A 10,846-nucleotide genomic window follows, 5' to 3' on the forward strand; every position below is an offset into this window, starting at 1 on the left:
ACACTGCACTTGGTTATGTCCCTGTAATTGGTCTCTAGGAGGTGTCCATCCTAACCCCTCTGAACTCCACTCCCCTGCACCCAGGTACACAGGCTTCTGCCCCTCCCTCCTTTAAAGGCCCAGGAATTTTTGAAATTCCACTTTCTGTTTGCTCCCTGTGGACAGCTCACATCACATCTTCCCAGCCAACCATGCAGCGAATGCTCTCCTGCTTGGAGCACACCTGAATTGTTGGATCTGCTGGCTCTGTGGGGAGAGGAAGCTGTGCAGTCCCAGCTCCACTCCAGTAGGAACTTGGATACTTATGGGCAGATTTCTCATGGCCTGTTGGATAAGGGCTACAAACGGGACATGCATCAGTGCTATACAAAGATAAAGCAGCAGAGGTAGGCATACCAGAAGGCAAGGGAGTCAAACTGTTGCTCTGGTGCTGTGCTGAAGACCTGCTGCTTCTATAAGGAGCTGGACACCATCCTTGGCAGCGATCCCATCTCCACTGCGAAGAGCTCTGTGGATACTTTGGGAGGGAAGGGGAGAGAGCAGACTCAACCCCAAGGACAAAGTGGTGGACAAGGAGGTTGAGTTGGAGGACAAGATGGGACAGGCAACAGAGTCATTGAATACCATGGCAAGCCAGGACCCCTTCTTGACCAGGTTCAAGTCAGTCTGTCTCTGTTGTGTATGATGCAGAGAGGAGGTAAGTGATCTTTTTGAATTGATCCTGCTGGGTTATATGAAATAGAACTGTCCTTTGCTTTGTTATATGCTAGAAGTGGGTTAAGGGATAGAAATGTACAAGACTTGTTGTGTTTGCATGTGCTTGTCATTCCCCTGTGCAAGTATGCAGTGCGATGGAACAGTGTGTTAGTACACACTGAGATTTCATGGGACTCCCCCAGAGAGATCTCTAGAAAGCTTTCCTGAAGGTACTTGCTAATCCTCTGCCAAAGGTTCCTTGGCAGAGCTACTTTTTTCCTTTCCCCATTGTAGGAAACTTTCCTGTGCCAATCGGCAATCACTTGTGCAGGGACCAAAACAGCACATAAGCAAGCAGCATAGGGACTGGGTCTGAAACTGCCTGCATGCAGGAGATGCACCCTTGCATCCTTGGCTACCCTCAGGAGTGAGATATTGTCTTCAATGACCCCTGCCCATGGAAAATGGTGGCAGAATTTACAATTTTGTCCCTAGTTGATTGCAGTGATCCCATTAAAAAAATCACCTAGACCTTTTGCCTCATCTTGAGCCCATCCCCGTCCCTGGGCCAAACTCACCATGTTTAGGGTGTTTGCCAAGCTGTGTGCTTGCCAAGGGGGAGCTGTAGAAAGAGATGTATTTCACTATAATGATTTGATGCAGGCAGTGCACTAACAATCATGCTTCTGTTTGTTGTTTCTTGTGCTTCTGCAGATGTGGCCTTTGTTAACAACCATGTTACCTCTGGAGACACAAATCCACAATTTGAGAACTGCAAAACTAAGCATCTCTGATGGTATCTTCTAGACCAGGGGTCTCCAAACTTTTTGGATTGCGCACCCCCAGGGCCAACTCTAGGGAAGCACAAAAAAAAAAAAAAAAGAAGAAGAGCTGCCGCTGGCATGACACCGAAGAAGGAGTGGGGAGAGCTGAGCTGCCGCCGGTGTGCCACCAAAGAATCAAAGGTCCAGGAGCGCTGCTGCCACCATGCCGGCAACACTCCTTCAGCGGTGCTCCTCCTGCCGTGCACCCCCAGGGATGGTCTTGCACTCCCCCTACTTTGGAGACCACTGTTCTAGGCTGAGCACTGAGTCCCATTGGGTAGATAGAAAGATTAACCTAAATAATAATCTATACAGAAGCCTGTGGAACCCCATAAGATTGGGTCCCTAATCCATGAACTATTGGAACTCGTTTACAAAACTTTCCTTAAACATTACATGAATATATTGTCTGATACTATAGAATTAAAATGTATAATCCCTATTTCATGATGAGATATCTTTGAGCTCTAATGTATCTTAATTAAATCTATCTTTAGATAGGTTGTTTTTTTTTCCCTCAAAAAGCATTTTATCAAAAAATCCAATTTAAATTTAAAAAAAATCTGATTTTTTAATTTTTTTTAAAAAAATCATTGATTTTTATCCACCCTGCCTCAGGGGAACATCTATACACTGGCAGAGCACCTCCATTAGATAAGGAAGTGACCAAGAAGGGGCAAAGAGGACTTGTTTCCGAGAGGTGCTCCAATCCTCAGATGCTGAAAAACAAGAACACAGGGCGTGGAGAGGGACTATAAATTAAAATTATAAAATAGGAAAGAGAGCCAGGAGCGAATTTTAATGGGCCGAGCCGAAAAGCAATGGTCTGCCATGCAGCTGCTCTGTGCAGCTGATCCTCCAGTATTTCATGAGCTGTGAATCTGAACTGGAATCCACGGTGCCTGCCCTGCTGTGTGCCAGGGAAAGAAACAATATAAAATTGCAGCTGACATTCACAGTGCAAACAGTCCTATTAAAGTCAGTAGGGCTTTTTTATTGATTAAGGGTTGGAGGAGAAGAGCCATGGTTTCTAACTTTGTTGAATAACTGTAGGTGTTATTAGTGCTACTCTAACCAAGAGATAAGGCTTTTTTCTCCTTTTTTGCTTATGACAGGTCACAATGTGTATTAAAGAGACCCAGTACCATCAACTTAAATGTCATTTCTATGTGAAATGAAGTTGGTGAGGAATATAAAAACTTCTGTTTTTAAGAGGGACAAGCTTTCGAGCTTACACAGAGCTCTTCTTCAGGTTTGAGAAACCAACTCAGAGTCTCACAGCTAACTACAAGATGGAACAGATTGTTTAGGTTAAGGAGTTAACACATATTTCAAGAGACTATTCAAGGTGAAGTGTTCCATAAATGCCTCTGCAGTCATAGGGAGGAAAGTAAAGAGGGGAGAAAAGCAGCTGGAGGAGGGAGAATTGTTAGTGGGTTGCAGATTATTGTAATAAACCATAAATCCAGGGTCATGTTTCAGTCCATGATTTTTAGTGTCTAGCAAAGTTATGAATTTAAGCTTCCAGACTTGTCTGTTGAAAGTATTGTGCAGGTTTCCTTTGAGGATGGGGACTAATAGGTCAGATATAAAGATGATGTGGTGGTTTTGTCTTTTATCATTATTCTGTGTGAGTTCATTTGAGAGTGTAGTGATGGTCTTGTTTCACCCACATAGTTGCTACTGGGGCATTTAGTGCACTGGATGAGGTACCCCACATGTTGTGATAGGCACGTGTAGGACCCATGGATTTTGAAAGATGCGTTGTGGGGGATGTTGACCATTGTAGCAATGGAGTTACATCTGCGGGTTTTGCATCTGTTTTTCTGACAGGGTCTGGTGCCACTTTGAGTTGGTGCGTCCTGGTCAGTGGGCAGCTTGCTTCTGATGATGAGCTTGGAGAAACTGGGGGGGTTGTTTGAAGGCCAAAAGTAAGGGCTCATGAAAGATTTATTTCAGGATGGTGTCCCAAGTGAGCATGGGTTGTAGTTTGATAATGCCCCATATGGATTCCAGTGTGGAGTGGTAGGTGACAACTAGGGGCATATGTTAGGAGGTGGTTTTATTTCTGTGCTGAAGAAGATTCTTTTGAGGTATTTGGGTAGCCCATTCCATGGTGTGATTTACTTCTCTGGTGGAGTGTCCTTGTTTGGTGAAGGTGGTTTTGAGTGTGTTAAGGTGTATATCCCAGACCTTCTCCTTGGAGTATATTCTATGGTATCGTGTGTCCCTGGCTGTAGAGAACAGATTTCTTGGTGTGTTTGGGGTGGTTACTGGATCAAGAAGGTAGGTGTGATGATACATGGATTTCTTGTATATAATTGTCTGTAGGGTTCCATTGTTGAAGCTGATCATGGTGTCCAGGAAGTTGATGCTGTTGTGGGAATGTTCCAGAGAAAGTTTAATAGATGGGTGATAGTGGCGGTTGAAGTTGTAGTGGAAATCTATGAGGGAATTTAGGTCATCTGTCTAGACTAGAGGATGAAAATATCATTGATGTATCTCAGGTATTCCGTTAGTTTCATGGTGCATTTGTCCAGAAATTCTTCTTCAAGGTGGCCCATGAACAGGTTGGCATACTTGGGAGTCATCCTAATACTTATGATTGTTGTCTCTCTAATATCCTGGGACCACCATGGCTACAAAACTGCATAGTTCTGTGTGAAGTTATTTTATTTTTGAGTGCACTTACAAATAACCCTAAGATTACTATAATCAAGTTTCAAGGGGAAAAATACTTTTTACGGTGTGCTTGCTTTGTGTGTAGTCTTTTCAATAGTCAGCATCCCCTGCTTCACAGAATCATAAAAATGTAGGGCAGGAAAGGACATCAAGTCCATCCCCCAGGGCTGAGGCAGAACCAAGTATACCTAGACTATTGCTGACAGGTGTTTGTCAATCCCAGCATTTCTCAACTGTGGCCACCAGAAGATTTTTCTGTGGCCACATCAGCCTCCTGGGCAGAAATGGGGGGAGGGGAAAAGCAGCAGTCCCTCCCTGCAGCACCCAGCTGTTGCTCCTGGCTGCCTTGTTTGCTGGAACCGCCAGCAGCGGATCAGCACACTGCACAATGCAGCCTCGTGGTGGCTCTCTGCAGTGCCTCTCCAGACACATGGGGCCAATGTATGTGCTCAATGGGCTTTGGGCTTCAGCCCTGGCCAGCAAGGTTTGGGCTTGGAAAAATTTTCAGAGCTGCCACCAGCAAGGGTTGGTGGCTGCATTTTGAGACAAAAAATGCAAAAATGTTCTGAGAACCCAACATGTTCTTAAAACTTCCAGCATCAGGAATTTCACAACCTCCCCTGGAACTCTGAAAGCCTATTCCAGTACTTCACTATTGTGATAGTTAGAAAGTTTTTCCTAAAATATAAACCTATATCTCCCTTGTTGCAGAGTAAGCAGATTACTTCTTGTCCTCCCTTCAGTGGACATAGAACATCCTCTTACTAACAGCCCTTAATATATCTGAAGACTAGTTTCAGGTTCCACCCACTCTTCTCAGAATTAAACAAGCCCAATTTCTTTTAGCCTTTCTGCATAGGTCAGGGAGAAAACATGTTTAACTTTTGAGGTCAACTCAAGTTTTATAAATGTCACAATATCATGTACTACATTAAGTATCTATATTTTCAGTCTGTACAATGGAGCAAATTATGGTATTTACATTTTTGCAAATGTAAGTACTTTCTTAGTTCTGTTGTGTGGAAAAGTTCTTGCCCAAAGCTTTTAGTTTCAATTTAGCTATAGTGTATAGCTTTAGTGTATATCCCAGACTTTCTCCTTGGTTCAGAAACAATATTTTCTTAATTTGAACTAGTTCAAAGATGAGAAACCGACTGGAAGTTGATAAAGCAGAAAATGAATACAACCCAGGAGGAAAAGCATGAGACTGATGAAGGACACAGGGCCAGATTTTTCAAAGGTATTTAGGCACCTAAAGATGCAGACTGAAAACTGCACTAAGGTCATATCTGCTTATTTAAAGAGCAGTTGAAATGACTTCATTTATTAATGACCTCATTTATTCAGTCATCTCCATCTTGTAGAATGGAGTATTCTGATTTTGGGGGGTTTTTTGGTTATGCAATAGAATTTAAGCCTCTCATTTATTAAAAAAAATCATAGTTTTCTCCATTAGCAAGTACTTTCAGGGTGAACTAATATATTTTTCTCTGTTAACTTTCCCTTACTGAAAGATTCTGGCAAACAACAGCTGTAGAAAAAAGAAGATTGTACCCAAGAAATAATGAGCCAATTAAATTGGGAGAAAGTAGTGCTAAAGCCCATGACTGGATGCCCAGGAGACTGATGTTCTGCTAGATTTACTTTTTGGCAAATTCTGGCTCCTTCTCAGACACAGGTTGGCCACACCTGGCCCCAAGGATCCAGTGAACAGGAGTGGTTAACGGGAGTTTTGCAAGGGAGTTTACATGGGGAGTGTGGGGTGGGTGGCTACATACACTTCACATTCCCTAAACTTCTTTAAACTTAAGCTAAAAAACATCCCGTTAAAAACAAAACAACAACAAAGGAACCAAACAGGAGTAAAAAGAGAATGCAGGCAGAAGTCCAGCAACAGAGTGGGGCTACCCAGTTTATTGCACCCAATACAGCATGTATGATTACCTGCCCTATGTATGCTGTGCTGAAGTGGGAATGTTCTTAATGTTTTCTCTGAATACTGTGTGGATGCCTCTGTTTCCCCTAAGCATTTCTTAATTATCTAGGGTGTGTGATTGTTGCAGAGCCCTAGAGTGCCAGTGTGATGCGGTCTGCACAGAGATTGGCTGACACCCTGTCTCCTGGCAACTGATGGCCTGGGCCCCTCCTCTGCAAAGGTGCCAACTGAAGGTGCTGGAGAACAAAGAAATCAGATGGCCTCTTGGCCTGAGAAAGAGACAAAGGCCAGAGGAGGGGCGGGAGGGTTTCAGTTTGGAGCTGGCTGGGGAAATGGAGGGATGCCCAGAGGGGGCTCTGGGCTCCCTGCGCCCCAAGACGGACCTGACTGAAGGGTCCTGGTCTCTGTAACTACAAGCTCTGTTTTAGACCATATTCCTGTCGTCTAATAAACCTTCTGTTTCACTGGCTGGCTGAGAGTCTCGTCTGACTCCGGAGCTCGGGTGCAGGGCCCTCTGGCTTCCCCAGGAGCCCTGCCATGCGGATTTGCTGTGTGAAGTGCACAGTGTGAAACGGGGATGCTGAATGCTCCGAGGTCAGCCCCAGGAAAGCTGAAGTTGTGTAAGCTTCTTGCCCTGGAGAGAGTATGCTCACAGAGAGGAGGCGCCCCCAGAGTCCTGACTGGCTTCGTATGGAGTAGTTCCAGAGCATCGCCTGGTGAGTCTGTGACAGCTGGTGGCAGTGGTGGGATGTACTGCACCCCGTGAATGGCGCTTCCTGCAGTAAGTGACTGGGGAGCAGTAAAAGGAAGAGGGATTAACGAGGACCAGGCATGCTGAAGGCTCAGAGAGGGGCAATTTCAGGGGGTGAAGGAGCTACACTTAATCCCTGGGAGTGTGTGACCAGCAAGAAGGACTGTTGCAGTAATGGGGTCCCACTGTGGACTGCGGTGAGCAGTGTCGGGCGGAGGAGTCTGTGGCTTGACCCTGGGAGAGAGGTGGTGACCTGGAGAAGGGTTGGCACACTAGAGGTTCTTCCTAGAAACTGTGGGGAGCTGAGAGCACACAGGCCTGCGAGTCCACAACAACTTGGGAACAGGAAAGTGATGGCCTATCACCATCTCCTTAAGAAAGGCATTGTAAACCTGTGCAAAAAGAGAGGGTTACGCATTGGAAAGTTCACCAAAGCACAGTTATTCGTGCAGCTGGAGGACGATGATCGCTCTAAGGAGCAGATTCCTGACTCAGATGCGGCTACAAGAGGATCTGGGAGCAGCTGGAGCAATAGCCAGGCATCCCCAAGACTCCTGTCCCCGACCAGACAGGGGTCTTCATGATCGGGTTCCCCATCAGGGGATCGGAGACAGATGGGATTGGAGCTGAGTCCGAAGGAGTGAGAGGATCGTGAGAGACAGCGAGAGCCTGAGAAAGAGCTGCAGGAGCAACAGCATGAACTAGTGGTGGTGGAGCGGAGAGGCATAGGGGACTTCCCAGGGGTGAGTAGGGATAGACCCTGGGGTGTAAGCTCTGCGGGGAACCTGGATACTAAATTGCTGTCCCTGGTTAAGGAGCAGGGGGATGTGGATGCCCACCTCACTGCCTTTGAGCAGGCTGGCGATTTGAACCAGGGTGACCCTGCGGAAAAGCCCTGGTATCTAGCTCCCTTACTGGTTCCCAAGGCCATAGACTCTGTCAGCCAGATGGGTGGTGTGGTGGACAAGCTTCCACTCCTGGCCCCGGCCTATGTGTCTGCATGGATTCTCCTGGGCTCAGGCCCCTCAGACCGCCAGTGGGAGCAGAAGGTGGTGGTCAATGGGGAGACATTCTTGGGGTGGTGAGATCCTGGGACAGAGAGAAATGTTGTCAGGCCCCAGGTGATGCAGCCTCACCAGATGCTGAGGGGCTGTGTGACATGGGTTAAGGTCCCAGGGATGAAGCTCCTCACCCTGCCTATGGCCCGGATCCCTCTGCAGACACAGGAGGGGTCGAGCTGGCTGGTAGTTGGGGTTCTCCAGGGTATCGGCTGAGGTCCAGTTGGGGGATGACTGTGTGACTTTGGGACAGGATCCAGGCCCTGCTCCTGTAACAGCCGAGGATTTGAATTCGAATCCAGGGAAGCAATTGGCTAAGACGGAAATGGTCAGTGAAAATGCAAATGACCTGGCTGGCAGGGGGAGGAGCTGCTAGGCTCAGGATACTACCTGCCTGCATGTAACCAGCCCCCTGGGGCCGAGTGGGATGGAGAGATGCTCCCCGCCCCCCTGCACACCAGAGCAGGGGTTCAAGCTGGCTCTGATGCTGTGACCAAAGTAGCGAGCTCACTGCCTGCCCTCATTGGGACAGCCAGGGGAGGTCTGCGCATGGTGGGGGCTGAGACCCCAGCTGAGTGGGAGGACACACAGGCAGGGCAGGTCAGCTGCCAACCAGGTTTGCCTTGTCCAGAGGTGCTGCTGGGAAGTGATCCCATGGCAGGGAGGGAGCTACCAGGGTCAGGGCTCAGCGGGGCTGTGACCCCAGGCCCAGCCAGCAAGAGAGTACAGGTCCCACTCCCTCCCCCAGCAGCTGAATTCCAGACTGAGCTGCAGAAGGATCCTTCCTTGGAGAAGCTGAGGGAACTTGCTGGCCACAGCGTTGCAAACCCCATGGGGGAAGGCTGCAGGGAAAGATTCCTGTGGAGAAGGGATTCCTGTACTGGGAAAGGGCTCTGCAAGGGGAAGTAAAACTGTGGGGGATCAGGAGGCAGCTGGTGGTGCCCCAGAAGTATCGCCGCAGGCTACTGTACCTGGCCCACATTGTCCCTCTCTCAGGACACCAGGGGATCCAGCACCCCAGGCAGCAGCTGCAACAGAACTTTTACTGGCCCGGAGTCTGTGATGCAGTCCAGCAGTACTGCAGGTCCTGTGACCCCTGTCAGAGGGTGGGGAAGTCCTGGGATAAGAGTAAAGCTCTCTTGAGACCCCTGCCCATCATAGAGGAACCTTTCCAGAAGGTGGCTATGGATATAGTGGGGCCCCTCAGCAAGGTGACCCGGTTGGGGAAGAAATACATCCTGGTGGTGATGGATTTCGCCACCCGCTACTCAGAGGTGGTGGCTCTGTCCTCCACCGAGGCAGACACCGTGGCAGACACACTGCTGACCATCTTCAGCAGAGAGGGAGTCCCCAGTGAAGTCCTTACAAACCAGGGGTCCAATGTCATGTCAGCCCTGCTCCAGGGCTTGTGGGAGAAATGTGGGGTCTGGCCCACCTGGACTTCTGCATATCACCCTCAGTCCAACGGGCTGGTGGAAAGACTTTATGGGACCCTGAGGATGATGCTGAGGACTTTTATGAATCAGCATCCGCAGGACTGGGACAAGTACCTGCACCATCTGCAGTACAGGGAGATGCCCCAGGAATCCACAGGTTCTTCCCTTTCGAGCTGCTATATGGGAGGAGAGTGAGGGGACCCCTGGACCTGGGAAGGGACAATTGGGAGGAGAAGGGGGAAGATGTTCTGGTGGATATCTTCCCTGAGATGGGAGCCAATCCTCCCATCAGGTGTTCCCCATTCAGAGTCACTGGGAAAACAGCCCTGAACCTGGAGAGAGAGGCTTTAGAGGTGATCCAGTCGTTCAACAGCCCATGGGCCTCACCCGTGCAGTTGGTCCCCAAGAAAGACAAGTCGATCCGATTCTGTGGGGACTATCGGAAGCTTAATGCCATCACTGTGTCTGATGCCTACCCTAGGCCTGGTAAGATTCTATATAAGCTGGGGGGGGGGGGGGGCTCATTACCTCTCTACTACGGATCTCCCCAAAGGCGACTGGCAGGTGTCTTTGGACCCAGATGCCAAGTTGAAATCTGCCTTGACCACCCCTTGGGGGCTCTCTGAGTTCCTGGTTCTGCCTTTTGACCTCAAGGAGGCATCGGCCACCTCCCAGCATCAGATGGATTGGTTAGTGAGAGGGATGGAGAACTTGGCCCTGGCGTCCATTGATGACATCTGTGTTTTTAGCCAGACTTGGGAGGAACATGTGTTCCAGGTGAAAAGAGTGCTGGGCTGCCCCAGGGAGGCAGGACTGATGGCAAAAGCTGAAAAGTGTAAGGTGGGGATGGCAGAGAAGTCGTACCTGGGCCACAAGGTGGGGAGCGGCCACCCAAGCCCAGAGCTGGCCAAAGTGGAGACAATCAGAGATTGGCCTGTTCCCCAGACCAAGAAACAGGTCCAGGCCTTTATCGGGATGGTGGGGTACTACTGGAGGTTTGTACCCCTCTTGAGCTCCCTAGCTGCCCCCATCACTGTGCTATGTAAGAAGGGTAAGCCAGACGAGGTGATCTGGCCCAAGCAGTGCTAGAGGGCTCTCTGTACACTGAAAGAGGCTTTAATCCAGGGCCCGGTAAATCTGGTAAACCCAGACTTTGCCAAGCCCTTTACAGTATTCATCGATGCCTCAGACGCAGGGCTGGGCGCGGTGCTGATGCAAGCCAATGCTAAGGCAGGGAGAGACCCCACCAGGTACCTGAGCAAGAAGCGGCTGCCACAGGAGCAGAACTATGCTGTCATAGAGAAGAAATGCCTGGCCATGGTGCAGGATCTTAAAAAGCTGCAGCCATATCTATTTGGGCGGCCCTTTACTGTGTATACTGACCGTTCTGCCCCAACATGGCTGATGCCGAGTTGCGGTGACAGAGACACCTGGTCAGAGGGTGGCCATGGTCAAGATGGGGG

This window comes from Dermochelys coriacea, chromosome 2 (assembly GCF_009764565.3).
Source record: "Dermochelys coriacea isolate rDerCor1 chromosome 2, rDerCor1.pri.v4, whole genome shotgun sequence".
NCBI classification, from domain to species: Eukaryota; Metazoa; Chordata; order Testudines; family Dermochelyidae; genus Dermochelys; species Dermochelys coriacea.